The following is a 14,473-nucleotide window of genomic DNA, read 5'->3' as shown; positions in this document are numbered from 1 at the left end:
GAGCAAGCAAACTATTCCTCCAGGAGAGGGCGCCAACAGACTACTAAAGAGATCATCATTACTCAAAGAAAACCCCAAAAACCAATGCATGATAGGAATAAACAGGTAACTTTCTTTGGAGTGGAAGCGGAGAGATCGCACCAGATGCCAATTCTAGATGTTATCACACCTGTGGTCACTGCAGCAGCAGGTGAATCCACTTTGTCCAAAAGGGATCTATTCCATTCAATTGCAAATGATCTAGATAAGACAGAGAACTGCAGCACGGGGACATAGCCGAGTTGGTCAGGTTGAGTGGTGATGAGTTTGCTATTTGGATGAATAAAGAAAGTCAAAAGTGTGAAAGATAAAAAACAAAAGGAGGAAGTGTGAAAAGTGAATGGGCCAAATTGAGGTGCATATGAAGACGTATGCTTTCTTCCAATTCATTAAATCGGGCTAATATGAATCAGGTGAATTGAGTTCTGCTTTTGGAAACTGGGTTAAGAAGGGGTGCACCGTTCCTGGAGGTACTGCAATACCAGGTCAATGCGTGGAGTGGACAGAGCAAGCTCTTTTTCCATCTCCCTGTTCTAAAAATCCATTTAATATATGGTCCCCAGATAGGGGACGTATCAGATATTAAACTGATAAGAACAGATACTACACTTGATCTTAGCCAAAAGGCCGAGAAGCGATAACCAGAATTGGTTTGGGCCTCGAGTGGCACCCTGGCCTATGCCGGACACATCTTAGGGAGAGAGAGCGAGAGGGAGACAAACCCACGCCTACACAAGACATTTTGTCACCCAAGCCAACCCTTGAAAAGGCTGCTTTGCAGAGCCAAAACAAGAAGAATGGTGCGTTTTGCAGCCGCCGCCCACTGCAATGAATCTGAATAACTCCTCCTTTAGGGCGCAAGCAACTCCCCTCCCCCTTGCAGTCTTTCCAATTCACGATACAAAAAGACGGACAGGACAGGTTGCCTGACTTTCCGTCACTGCCACCCTTTGCCATCCTTACCCGTAGAAAGCCCTTTCATCATCCCCAAACCCTAATCTTTTCCCTTTCCTTCCCAGCCCCCAAACCCTGCCCTCTGTACCTTTCTCACCACCCGCTTCCCTTCTCCTGTCATCCCCCTACCACCCGGGAAAAAAAGAGATTGCCCCCTCCTTCCACTAGCCCACCCTCCCACCCAAAGAACAACTTCTTCTGCGCAGCTTGTTTTCTAGGCAGCAGCGCTATTGTGATGTCATCGGGGGGCATTGTGACAAGCCGCCAGTGTTCCGTCTCTTCATGTTGTGCACAGTTCAAACGGAAAATACATCAACAGGCAGACTACAGAAAAGCTTACTATCAAAGGTTAGAGGGGGGCTTTCTCAGAGGGCTTTTTACAGTTTTTCTATTCCCAATTAGCCGTTTAAGTGTACTTATTGAAAGTAGTAATTCTTTCATAGGCCGCCCTTTCTTAGTATTTGACGTTCCTTATATTGCGGTATGAGGCTTCGCAGTAGGTTGCAAACATTCATCACCCATGACTGTCCCCAATTGAGCTCAGAAGCTCAATGTCTATCATGACCTCTCTTTTAGAATGTCCAAGAGCAAGCAAACTATTCCTCCAGGAGAGGGCGCCAACAGACTACTAAAGAGATCATCATTACTCAAAGAAAACCCCAAAAACCAATGCATGATAGGAATAAACAGGTAACTTTCTTTGGAGTGGAAGCGGAGAGATCGCACCAGATGCCAATTCTAGATGTTATCACACCTGTGGTCACTGCAGCAGCAGGTGAATCCACTTTGTCCAAAAGGGATCTATTCCATTCAATTGCAAATGATCTAGATAAGACAGAGAACTGCAGCACGGGGACATAGCCGAGTTGGTCAGGTTGAGTGGTGATGAGTTTGCTATTTGGATGAATAAAGAAAGTCAAAAGTGTGAAAGATAAAAAACAAAAGGAGGAAGTGTGAAAAGTGAATGGGCCAAATTGAGGTGCATATGAAGACGTATGCTTTCTTCCAATTCATTAAATCGGGCTAATATGAATCAGGTGAATTGAGTTCTGCTTTTGGAAACTGGGTTAAGAAGGGGTGCACCGTTCCTGGAGGTACTGCAATACCAGGTCAATGCGTGGAGTGGACAGAGCAAGCTCTTTTTCCATCTCCCTGTTCTAAAAATCCATTTAATATATGGTCCCCAGATAGGGGACGTATCAGATATTAAACTGATAAGAACAGATACTACACTTGATCTTAGCCAAAAGGCCGAGAAGCGATAACCAGAATTGGTTTGGGCCTCGAGTGGCACCCTGGCCTATGCCGGACACATCTTAGGGAGAGAGAGCGAGAGGGAGACAAACCCACGCCTACACAAGACATTTTGTCACCCAAGCCAACCCTTGAAAAGGCTGCTTTGCAGAGCCAAAACAAGAAGAATGGTGCGTTTTGCAGCCGCCGCCCACTGCAATGAATCTGAATAACTCCTCCTTTAGGGCGCAAGCAACTCCCCTCCCCCTTGCAGTCTTTCCAATTCACGATACAAAAAGACGGACAGGACAGGTTGCCTGACTTTCCGTCACTGCCACCCTTTGCCATCCTTACCCGTAGAAAGCCCTTTCATCATCCCCAAACCCTAATCTTTTCCCTTTCCTTCCCAGCCCCCAAACCCTGCCCTCTGTACCTTTCTCACCACCCGCTTCCCTTCTCCTGTCATCCCCCTACCACCCGGGAAAAAAAGAGATTGCCCCCTCCTTCCACTAGCCCACCCTCCCACCCAAAGAACAACTTCTTCTGCGCAGCTTGTTTTCTAGGCAGCAGCGCTATTGTGATGTCATCGGGGGGCATTGTGACAAGCCGCCAGTGTTCCGTCTCTTCATGTTGTGCACAGTTCAAACGGAAAATACATCAACAGGCAGACTACAGAAAAGCTTACTATCAAAGGTTAGAGGGGGGCTTTCTCAGAGGGCTTTTTACAGTTTTTCTATTCCCAATTAGCCGTTTAAGTGTACTTATTGAAAGTAGTAATTCTTTCATAGGCCGCCCTTTCTTAGTATTTGACGTTCCTTATATTGCGGTATGAGGCTTCGCAGTAGGTTGCAAACATTCATCACCCATGACTGTCCCCAATTGAGCTCAGAAGCTCAATGTCTATCATGACCTCTCTTTTAGAATGTCCAAGAGCAAGCAAACTATTCCTCCAGGAGAGGGCGCCAACAGACTACTAAAGAGATCATCATTACTCAAAGAAAACCCCAAAAACCAATGCATGATAGGAATAAACAGGTAACTTTCTTTGGAGTGGAAGCGGAGAGATCGCACCAGATGCCAATTCTAGATGTTATCACACCTGTGGTCACTGCAGCAGCAGGTGAATCCACTTTGTCCAAAAGGGATCTATTCCATTCAATTGCAAATGATCTAGATAAGACAGAGAACTGCAGCACGGGGACATAGCCGAGTTGGTCAGGTTGAGTGGTGATGAGTTTGCTATTTGGATGAATAAAGAAAGTCAAAAGTGTGAAAGATAAAAAACAAAAGGAGGAAGTGTGAAAAGTGAATGGGCCAAATTGAGGTGCATATGAAGACGTATGCTTTCTTCCAATTCATTAAATCGGGCTAATATGAATCAGGTGAATTGAGTTCTGCTTTTGGAAACTGGGTTAAGAAGGGGTGCACCGTTCCTGGAGGTACTGCAATACCAGGTCAATGCGTGGAGTGGACAGAGCAAGCTCTTTTTCCATCTCCCTGTTCTAAAAATCCATTTAATATATGGTCCCCAGATAGGGGACGTATCAGATATTAAACTGATAAGAACAGATACTACACTTGATCTTAGCCAAAAGGCCGAGAAGCGATAACCAGAATTGGTTTGGGCCTCGAGTGGCACCCTGGCCTATGCCGGACACATCTTAGGGAGAGAGAGCGAGAGGGAGACAAACCCACGCCTACACAAGACATTTTGTCACCCAAGCCAACCCTTGAAAAGGCTGCTTTGCAGAGCCAAAACAAGAAGAATGGTGCGTTTTGCAGCCGCCGCCCACTGCAATGAATCTGAATAACTCCTCCTTTAGGGCGCAAGCAACTCCCCTCCCCCTTGCAGTCTTTCCAATTCACGATACAAAAAGACGGACAGGACAGGTTGCCTGACTTTCCGTCACTGCCACCCTTTGCCATCCTTACCCGTAGAAAGCCCTTTCATCATCCCCAAACCCTAATCTTTTCCCTTTCCTTCCCAGCCCCCAAACCCTGCCCTCTGTACCTTTCTCACCACCCGCTTCCCTTCTCCTGTCATCCCCCTACCACCCGGGAAAAAAAGAGATTGCCCCCTCCTTCCACTAGCCCACCCTCCCACCCAAAGAACAACTTCTTCTGCGCAGCTTGTTTTCTAGGCAGCAGCGCTATTGTGATGTCATCGGGGGGCATTGTGACAAGCCGCCAGTGTTCCGTCTCTTCATGTTGTGCACAGTTCAAACGGAAAATACATCAACAGGCAGACTACAGAAAAGCTTACTATCAAAGGTTAGAGGGGGGCTTTCTCAGAGGGCTTTTTACAGTTTTTCTATTCCCAATTAGCCGTTTAAGTGTACTTATTGAAAGTAGTAATTCTTTCATAGGCCGCCCTTTCTTAGTATTTGACGTTCCTTATATTGCGGTATGAGGCTTCGCAGTAGGTTGCAAACATTCATCACCCATGACTGTCCCCAATTGAGCTCAGAAGCTCAATGTCTATCATGACCTCTCTTTTAGAATGTCCAAGAGCAAGCAAACTATTCCTCCAGGAGAGGGCGCCAACAGACTACTAAAGAGATCATCATTACTCAAAGAAAACCCCAAAAACCAATGCATGATAGGAATAAACAGGTAACTTTCTTTGGAGTGGAAGCGGAGAGATCGCACCAGATGCCAATTCTAGATGTTATCACACCTGTGGTCACTGCAGCAGCAGGTGAATCCACTTTGTCCAAAAGGGATCTATTCCATTCAATTGCAAATGATCTAGATAAGACAGAGAACTGCAGCACGGGGACATAGCCGAGTTGGTCAGGTTGAGTGGTGATGAGTTTGCTATTTGGATGAATAAAGAAAGTCAAAAGTGTGAAAGATAAAAAACAAAAGGAGGAAGTGTGAAAAGTGAATGGGCCAAATTGAGGTGCATATGAAGACGTATGCTTTCTTCCAATTCATTAAATCGGGCTAATATGAATCAGGTGAATTGAGTTCTGCTTTTGGAAACTGGGTTAAGAAGGGGTGCACCGTTCCTGGAGGTACTGCAATACCAGGTCAATGCGTGGAGTGGACAGAGCAAGCTCTTTTTCCATCTCCCTGTTCTAAAAATCCATTTAATATATGGTCCCCAGATAGGGGACGTATCAGATATTAAACTGATAAGAACAGATTTTTTGATTTAACAGCATCTTTATTATCATGCACTACTCACAAAAAGGTAACAAACCGTGTACAGTGCCGCAGCCCCGTACACACAGAAATATACAATCCTTCTTACATAGCCATAGAGTACGACGCACTAAACTATACATCACGCTCCTATGCTTATCCATAACACTCAAGCTGAAAGAAAAAGTTAGACAATAAATAACGACGAACCGGCGATTGGGGGATGGGGGTAGGGGAAAAGGGGGATAGGGTGGGGAAGTCACAGGCCCGAAGCTTTATTGAAAGACGCACATAACGGGAAAAGGAGGGAGGGGGCATGGAAGAGGTCTAAACCTCCTCCTCGGCGCTGTCGTCCGGACTGTCCATGATGGAATAGTCTCTGAGCAGGCTGTGGATCAGCCTGCGGCAATCCTGGATAGACATCCTCTCCCTCTTCAAGATGAGCCGGTTCCTGGCGACCCAAATAGCGTCCTTAAAGCAGTTCATAAGGCGCCAAGCCTCCTGGATGGCTCCAACGGTGTGAGTCCCAGGGAAGAGTCCATAAAGTACGGAATGGTACGATAGGCTCCCTCTGGGGACGGAGTTCCTCAGGTCATCCTCCAGGGCAACCAACAGGCGCTGTGCGAAACGGCAGTCCCAAAAGGCGTGCAGCGATGTTTCCTCCACGAAGGGGCACCTTGGGCAGTACCGGGTTTTGCACAGGTTCCGGGCGTGCATGAATGACCGGACGGGCAGTCCGCCCTGTATCGCCATCCATGACAAGTCCTTGTGCCCGTTGGTCAATCCAGCCGATGACACGTTTGTCCAAACAGTCTCCAGTGTGTCGTGATGAAGTCCTGGAATGTTCTCCATTTCGTCCTTGGCTCTGATGAGTTTGTGGATAGTCTTTGGCTTCCACAAATCAGGCTTGAGTCCCTCCAGTTGGTGTTCCCTCACAAACCGAACCACGTCTCCGTAGAACCATGGCGCCGTCCAGTTGTAGGGGAAGGAGCTGTCCCACTTGTCCCAGCCTAACCGTCTCCAAAGGGGGAGCAGGAAGAAGCGAGACATGGACCCACCCGCGGAACCTCTCTTGACTCGCAGAGTTCGGCGAACGCAGTCACATACGAAGGAGGATCGCAGGAGGGTGGGGATATCGGGTACGCCCTTCCCACCCTTGCGAGGATCCTTGTACATGATGCTCCGCTTTACTCTGTCCATCTTGGATCCCCAGACAAAACGAAACACCGTCCTGGTAATGGCCCTGCACACGGTGGCAAGGGGGGGCCAGGCCTGGGCCGTGTACTGCAGCACGGGCAGTACCTCGTTACGCAGGACCAGTGCTTTGCCCTCACAGGTGAGGCGTCTGAGGCTCCACAGACCGATCCGTTGGGTGATCTTGGTCAAGCGTTCCTCCCAGGACTTGAGGGCTGCTCCTTCCTTCCCGAACCAGACTCCAAGAACCTTGATGAAATCCGGCTGGGTGCTGAAAGGGAAGGGGGCGGAAGAGGCCGGCTGCCAGTCCCCGAAGAGCATGGCTTCCGACTTCCCGCAGTTGACTTTGGCTCCCGAAGCCCGTCCGAAGGTCTCACAGGTCTGGACGAGGGTGTCGACTGAGCGCCGGTCCGCGCAGAAGACGGTCACGTCGTCCATGTAGAGCGAGCACTTGACCTCGAAGCGTTCTGGTCCTGGTGCGGTGATCCCTCTGATCTCTCCATTCCGCCGGATAGCCTCTGCAAAGAGTTCTATAACACAAACAAAAAGAAGAGGTGACAGAGGACAGCCTTGTCTGACCCCTGAGAGGACCGGGAAGGGGTCAGTCTTCCAGCCGTTTACCAACACCGAGCTGTGAATATCAAAATACATTAGTTGGACATACAAACAAAACATGTTACCCAAACCTAACCTGTGCAGAGCTTTGCCCAGGAACTCATGGGAAACACGGTCGAAGGCCTTTTCCTGATCCAACGAGATCAGGGCTGCGTGCACCCGGCGGGCTTTGATGTACTCGACCGTGTCCCGCATGAGAGCCAGGCTGTCTGCGATGCGACGTCCGGGGATGCCGCAGGTCTGATCCGGGTGGATGATCCGTCCGATAACCGTCTTCAGTCTCGTTGCCATCGTCTTGGCCAGGATCTTGTAGTCGACATTCAGAAGGGTGATGGGACGCCAATTCTTCAGGTCGCACCTCTCTCCTTTACGCTTGTACAGGATCGTGACCATTCCTTCCCTCAGAGATGGAGGCATTCTGCCCTCCACCACCATCTCCTCATACAGCCCCAACAGGTCCGGACAGATTAGGTCTCCCAGCGCTACATAGAGCTCTGCTGGGAGGCCGTCACTGCCCGGTGTCCTGCCAGAACTAAAGGATTTGGCGGCCGAGAGCAGCTCGTCCACCGTCAGAGGAACGTCCATGGCCGCCGCGTCTGCAGGGTCAAGATGGTTAGTGATACCTGACAGGAACTTATCGGCGGCCTCGGGGTCAGTAGTCTTGCGGGCGTAGAGTTCGCTGTAGAAGTCGCTGACGACCTTCATCACATTCTCTTTCCCGCGTCGTATGCTTCCACTCTCGTCTCGTAGTTCATTCATGGGCGTGTGACCGGCGTGGAGTTTCCTGAAAAAGAACGAGTTACATTTCTCACCCTTCTCCAGGTTCTCCACTTTGGAACGGAAGACAATTCGCTCGGACTCCTCCTCGAAGTGCCTTTTCAGGCTCCTCTTAGTCTCCTCCAGCTCCTCTCTCACGTCCCAGCCGCATCGAAGAAGGTCCTGCAGGGAACGCAGCTCACGCTGGAGTCTCCTGAAGTCCCTCCTCTTCAGACACGCCTGTTGTTGACTCTTTGCCTGAAAGAAGAAACGGAACTCGAGTTTAACGTATTCCCACCAGTCAGAAACAAACTGGAAGCCCGCCTTGTAGGCCCGCCACGTGGAGTAGGCAGCTCTAAGCTCCTCCAGAATCTCACCCTTTTCCAGCAGAGAGCAGTTCAGCTTCCAGGAGCCCGGGCCAATGGGGAAGCCATGGCCCAGCACACCTTGAAAGTGAATGGCTCTGTGGTCAGAGAAGAAGCAGGGGACCATCGAGTGCCCACTCCGCCCAACCGCCCGAGAGGTAAACACAAAGTCAATCCTGGAACGCAGCGAGCCATCGGATCGGCACCATGAATAGTTCACGGATCCGTGTCCGATGGAGCCAACAACGTCCACAAGAGAGGCTTCGGTCACCATCTCAATGAGCAGTTTGGATGTGACGTCCAACTTGGCAGCCGTTCCAGAACTGCGTCCATCCTCCTCAATCGGGCAGTTGAAATCCCCGGCCATCACTACCGTCCTGGCGGTAGCGAGCTGAGGGCGCAGGGCTTGGAGGAGCTCCAGTCGATCGCTCTTCACAGGAGAAGCATACACATTGATGAACCTGACAGGTTCTCCCGCCCAGGTGCCATCCACGAGCAGTAACCTGCCGCAGACGATTTCCTGAACAGAGTCCAATGTGAAGGCGCTTCCCCTGATCAGCACGGCGACCCCCGCGGACCTACAGTCGCCCCCGCCAGACCAGTAGGATGGGCCATGGGTCCACTCCCTGGCCAGATGGTTGAAGGACCTAGAGGAGGGAAGGGAGCATTCCTGCAGGAAAAATACATCACTAGACTGAGTGTTAAGGAACGCAAAAATTGTCTGACGTCGGAACTTGTCTCTGATGCTCCTAACATTAATGGAAAAGATGTTAATGTTAGCAGTCATTGGAGGAAAGAGAAAGTTAGAGCAGGCGGTGTGCCTTAGTTACCACTCCGGTCGGGCGGTTCTTCCTCTTTGGCACCTGCTGGTAAGGGTATCTCCAGCAGACCCTCTTCTTCTAGCTGATCGAGCAGGGATGGTGCCTCAGTGGCTTCCGACTCCTCCATTTCTTCTTCGGCCACAAGGGACTCCACCATCTGCTCCAACACGTCCGGTTCTGGGAGGAGGCCATCCTCCTCTTCCTGGGGTGGATTGGGGTCCACAATGAACAGCTTGGAAGGTTCTGCGACAGGACTATCTTCCACCTTCCTTTTCCTTTGGCCTGTACCTGAGGAGACAAGAGCTGGAAAATCCTCCTCGGTGAAAAGTGCAAGAGTGCTGAGGCCCTCTGCTCTCATGGTCTGGGGAGGGAGAGTGGGCTTTGGGGGGGGGGGTGAGGAGACCAACTGAGGAGTAGGGAAATGAGGTGGAGGTAGTGGAATCCTCAGTAGGGTTGGCCGGGGGGGGAGGGGTTTGGACAGGGGTGACAGGGGGGGGGGGCCAGGGAGGGGGCAACAGTTTTCTTACCCTTCTTTTCCCTGGACTCCGTGGCTGCTGGGGCATCGGCTGGAGCCACGGTCGCTGGGTTCTTGGCCGCCTTGTCCTTGGCCTCTGTGGCCTTGGTCGTAGCTGCCTTGGTCGACGAAGCTGTGACTACCCGATACTGGGTCGCCGCGGCAACCCTTGCCCAGGATTTCTCCCGCTGTGGGCAGTCCTTGTAAAGGTGGTCCGCCTGTCCACATAGGTTGCAAGTCTTCTTCTTTGGGCAGTCCTTGGAGCTGTGTCCTGTCACCCGGCAAACCCTGCAGGCGTCCTCCTTGCAGGTCTTCATCGAATGCCCTTTCCCGCCACATTTCCTGCAGTTGTGTGGCATGTCCGGGTAGTAGATGAGACCAAAGGAGTTTCCCAGAGAGAATGTCGGGGGCAGGTGCTGGAGACCATCCTCGGATGCTGGTTCCCTGTGGAGTCGAATGGTTACTGACCACTTACCCGTCCAGAATCCGTTGCCGTTAAGGATGTGGGATGGCTCCCTCACCACTGTGCAGAGACGTCCCAGGAACGTGGAGATGTCTCTTCCTGGGGTGTGCGGGTTCCGCATGGAGACCGTGATCCTCTTCTCATCCCTCTGAATAGGACAGGATCCTAAAAAAGAATGAAAAGGGGAGTCCGGCATCGCTGCGTTCATCGCCTCCCAGTATCTCCTGCAGGCATTCACCGTGGCAAAGGTTACCAGAAAAATGCCAGTCATGAAGGTCTGGACACTCAGGGTTTCCGCCCTGGAGAAGCCCTGATCCAGAATCATCTTCTTGCAGAACACGTCGCTGGACATGTCCGGCAACCTACCATCCACCGCCTTCAGCTTCAGGGCGACCGTCTGCCGCATCCAAGGCTCCAGGGTTGGAGCCTTTTCAGGCGGCGTCCGGGCTCCCTCCAGCTGGCTGGCGTCGGAGGTAGGGGCCTCTTGGGCCGAAGAAGCCTCTGGATGAGCCTTCCTGGAGGTCCCTGGGTCCTGAGCCTTCTTGGCTGCCTTCTCTGGCTTGCTTGCCATGGCTGGTTCCTGCTTGAGTTCCCGGAGCTGGATCTTGGATTCTTCTCCGGGTGTCTTCTCCCGCTGTGTTCCTCCTCGAAGTTCCTCTGGTCTCCCCAAGTCTTCTCCGAGCCTTCGTCTTCTTGCTTCTTTCTGCCAAGCTCTTCTTCCGTCCGATCTCCCTCTTTCGGTCTCGGCTGGGCTTCGGAGCTTGTCTCCCTGATCGTATCTCGTCAAGTGTAGCTAGCTCAGTTTGTTCTGATAAGAACAGATACTACACTTGATCTTAGCCAAAAGGCCGAGAAGCGATAACCAGAATTGGTTTGGGCCTCGAGTGGCACCCTGGCCTATGCCGGACACATCTTAGGGAGAGAGAGCGAGAGGGAGACAAACCCACGCCTACACAAGACATTTTGTCACCCAAGCCAACCCTTGAAAAGGCTGCTTTGCAGAGCCAAAACAAGAAGAATGGTGCGTTTTGCAGCCGCCGCCCACTGCAATGAATCTGAATAACTCCTCCTTTAGGGCGCAAGCAACTCCCCTCCCCCTTGCAGTCTTTCCAATTCACGATACAAAAAGACGGACAGGACAGGTTGCCTGACTTTCCGTCACTGCCACCCTTTGCCATCCTTACCCGTAGAAAGCCCTTTCATCATCCCCAAACCCTAATCTTTTCCCTTTCCTTCCCAGCCCCCAAACCCTGCCCTCTGTACCTTTCTCACCACCCGCTTCCCTTCTCCTGTCATCCCCCTACCACCCGGGAAAAAAAGAGATTGCCCCCTCCTTCCACTAGCCCACCCTCCCACCCAAAGAACAACTTCTTCTGCGCAGCTTGTTTTCTAGGCAGCAGCGCTATTGTGATGTCATCGGGGGGCATTGTGACAAGCCGCCAGTGTTCCGTCTCTTCATGTTGTGCACAGTTCAAACGGAAAATACATCAACAGGCAGACTACAGAAAAGCTTACTATCAAAGGTTAGAGGGGGGCTTTCTCAGAGGGCTTTTTACAGTTTTTCTATTCCCAATTAGCCGTTTAAGTGTACTTATTGAAAGTAGTAATTCTTTCATAGGCCGCCCTTTCTTAGTATTTGACGTTCCTTATATTGCGGTATGAGGCTTCGCAGTAGGTTGCAAACATTCATCACCCATGACTGTCCCCAATTGAGCTCAGAAGCTCAATGTCTATCATGACCTCTCTTTTAGAATGTCCAAGAGCAAGCAAACTATTCCTCCAGGAGAGGGCGCCAACAGACTACTAAAGAGATCATCATTACTCAAAGAAAACCCCAAAAACCAATGCATGATAGGAATAAACAGGTAACTTTCTTTGGAGTGGAAGCGGAGAGATCGCACCAGATGCCAATTCTAGATGTTATCACACCTGTGGTCACTGCAGCAGCAGGTGAATCCACTTTGTCCAAAAGGGATCTATTCCATTCAATTGCAAATGATCTAGATAAGACAGAGAACTGCAGCACGGGGACATAGCCGAGTTGGTCAGGTTGAGTGGTGATGAGTTTGCTATTTGGATGAATAAAGAAAGTCAAAAGTGTGAAAGATAAAAAACAAAAGGAGGAAGTGTGAAAAGTGAATGGGCCAAATTGAGGTGCATATGAAGACGTATGCTTTCTTCCAATTCATTAAATCGGGCTAATATGAATCAGGTGAATTGAGTTCTGCTTTTGGAAACTGGGTTAAGAAGGGGTGCACCGTTCCTGGAGGTACTGCAATACCAGGTCAATGCGTGGAGTGGACAGAGCAAGCTCTTTTTCCATCTCCCTGTTCTAAAAATCCATTTAATATATGGTCCCCAGATAGGGGACGTATCAGATATTAAACTGATAAGAACAGATACTACACTTGATCTTAGCCAAAAGGCCGAGAAGCGATAACCAGAATTGGTTTGGGCCTCGAGTGGCACCCTGGCCTATGCCGGACACATCTTAGGGAGAGAGAGCGAGAGGGAGACAAACCCACGCCTACACAAGACATTTTGTCACCCAAGCCAACCCTTGAAAAGGCTGCTTTGCAGAGCCAAAACAAGAAGAATGGTGCGTTTTGCAGCCGCCGCCCACTGCAATGAATCTGAATAACTCCTCCTTTAGGGCGCAAGCAACTCCCCTCCCCCTTGCAGTCTTTCCAATTCACGATACAAAAAGACGGACAGGACAGGTTGCCTGACTTTCCGTCACTGCCACCCTTTGCCATCCTTACCCGTAGAAAGCCCTTTCATCATCCCCAAACCCTAATCTTTTCCCTTTCCTTCCCAGCCCCCAAACCCTGCCCTCTGTACCTTTCTCACCACCCGCTTCCCTTCTCCTGTCATCCCCCTACCACCCGGGAAAAAAAGAGATTGCCCCCTCCTTCCACTAGCCCACCCTCCCACCCAAAGAACAACTTCTTCTGCGCAGCTTGTTTTCTAGGCAGCAGCGCTATTGTGATGTCATCGGGGGGCATTGTGACAAGCCGCCAGTGTTCCGTCTCTTCATGTTGTGCACAGTTCAAACGGAAAATACATCAACAGGCAGACTACAGAAAAGCTTACTATCAAAGGTTAGAGGGGGGCTTTCTCAGAGGGCTTTTTACAGTTTTTCTATTCCCAATTAGCCGTTTAAGTGTACTTATTGAAAGTAGTAATTCTTTCATAGGCCGCCCTTTCTTAGTATTTGACGTTCCTTATATTGCGGTATGAGGCTTCGCAGTAGGTTGCAAACATTCATCACCCATGACTGTCCCCAATTGAGCTCAGAAGCTCAATGTCTATCATGACCTCTCTTTTAGAATGTCCAAGAGCAAGCAAACTATTCCTCCAGGAGAGGGCGCCAACAGACTACTAAAGAGATCATCATTACTCAAAGAAAACCCCAAAAACCAATGCATGATAGGAATAAACAGGTAACTTTCTTTGGAGTGGAAGCGGAGAGATCGCACCAGATGCCAATTCTAGATGTTATCACACCTGTGGTCACTGCAGCAGCAGGTGAATCCACTTTGTCCAAAAGGGATCTATTCCATTCAATTGCAAATGATCTAGATAAGACAGAGAACTGCAGCACGGGGACATAGCCGAGTTGGTCAGGTTGAGTGGTGATGAGTTTGCTATTTGGATGAATAAAGAAAGTCAAAAGTGTGAAAGATAAAAAACAAAAGGAGGAAGTGTGAAAAGTGAATGGGCCAAATTGAGGTGCATATGAAGACGTATGCTTTCTTCCAATTCATTAAATCGGGCTAATATGAATCAGGTGAATTGAGTTCTGCTTTTGGAAACTGGGTTAAGAAGGGGTGCACCGTTCCTGGAGGTACTGCAATACCAGGTCAATGCGTGGAGTGGACAGAGCAAGCTCTTTTTCCATCTCCCTGTTCTAAAAATCCATTTAATATATGGTCCCCAGATAGGGGACGTATCAGATATTAAACTGATAAGAACAGATACTACACTTGATCTTAGCCAAAAGGCCGAGAAGCGATAACCAGAATTGGTTTGGGCCTCGAGTGGCACCCTGGCCTATGCCGGACACATCTTAGGGAGAGAGAGCGAGAGGGAGACAAACCCACGCCTACACAAGACATTTTGTCACCCAAGCCAACCCTTGAAAAGGCTGCTTTGCAGAGCCAAAACAAGAAGAATGGTGCGTTTTGCAGCCGCCGCCCACTGCAATGAATCTGAATAACTCCTCCTTTAGGGCGCAAGCAACTCCCCTCCCCCTTGCAGTCTTTCCAATTCACGATACAAAAAGACGGACAGGACAGGTTGCCTGACTTTCCGTCACTGCCACCCTTTGCCATCCTTACCCGTAGAAAGCCCTTTCATCATCCCCAAACCC

The 14,473-nt window shown here is 50.1% G+C and overlaps 5 non-coding genes and 2 pseudogenes across 5 annotated transcripts; all 7 read right to left on the bottom strand.

The window, feature by feature from the left end:
- Nucleotides 1–487: 487 nt before the first annotated feature.
- Nucleotides 488–678, bottom strand: LOC142271968 (U2 spliceosomal RNA). Its single transcript, XR_012736925.1, has one exon. It is a non-coding gene; the product is annotated as a U2 spliceosomal RNA (small nuclear RNA).
- Nucleotides 679–2,065: 1,387 nt separating this feature from the next.
- Nucleotides 2,066–2,256, bottom strand: LOC142271967 (U2 spliceosomal RNA). The gene has a single exon (XR_012736924.1). It is a non-coding gene; the product is annotated as a U2 spliceosomal RNA (small nuclear RNA).
- Nucleotides 2,257–3,643: 1,387 nt separating this feature from the next.
- LOC142271966 (U2 spliceosomal RNA) lies at nucleotides 3,644–3,834 on the bottom strand. The gene has a single exon (XR_012736923.1). It is a non-coding gene; the product is annotated as a U2 spliceosomal RNA (small nuclear RNA).
- A 1,387-nt stretch (nucleotides 3,835–5,221) lies between these two features.
- Nucleotides 5,222–5,426, bottom strand: LOC142271989 (U2 spliceosomal RNA; annotated as a pseudogene).
- Nucleotides 5,427–10,857: 5,431 nt separating this feature from the next.
- Nucleotides 10,858–10,961, bottom strand: LOC142271990 (U2 spliceosomal RNA; annotated as a pseudogene).
- A 1,387-nt stretch (nucleotides 10,962–12,348) lies between these two features.
- On the bottom strand, nucleotides 12,349–12,539 carry LOC142271965 (U2 spliceosomal RNA). The gene has a single exon (XR_012736922.1). It is a non-coding gene; the product is annotated as a U2 spliceosomal RNA (small nuclear RNA).
- A 1,387-nt stretch (nucleotides 12,540–13,926) lies between these two features.
- Nucleotides 13,927–14,117, bottom strand: LOC142271964 (U2 spliceosomal RNA). Its single transcript, XR_012736921.1, has one exon. It is a non-coding gene; the product is annotated as a U2 spliceosomal RNA (small nuclear RNA).
- Between the last annotated feature and the right edge of the window lie 356 nt (nucleotides 14,118–14,473).

Source organism: Anomaloglossus baeobatrachus, unplaced genomic scaffold, assembly GCF_048569485.1.
Source record: "Anomaloglossus baeobatrachus isolate aAnoBae1 unplaced genomic scaffold, aAnoBae1.hap1 Scaffold_3419, whole genome shotgun sequence".
Lineage (NCBI taxonomy): Eukaryota > Metazoa > Chordata > Amphibia > Anura > Aromobatidae > Anomaloglossus > Anomaloglossus baeobatrachus.
The sequence above is the reverse complement of the archived record's forward strand: the minus strand, read 5'-3'. Positions and strand labels throughout refer to the sequence as shown.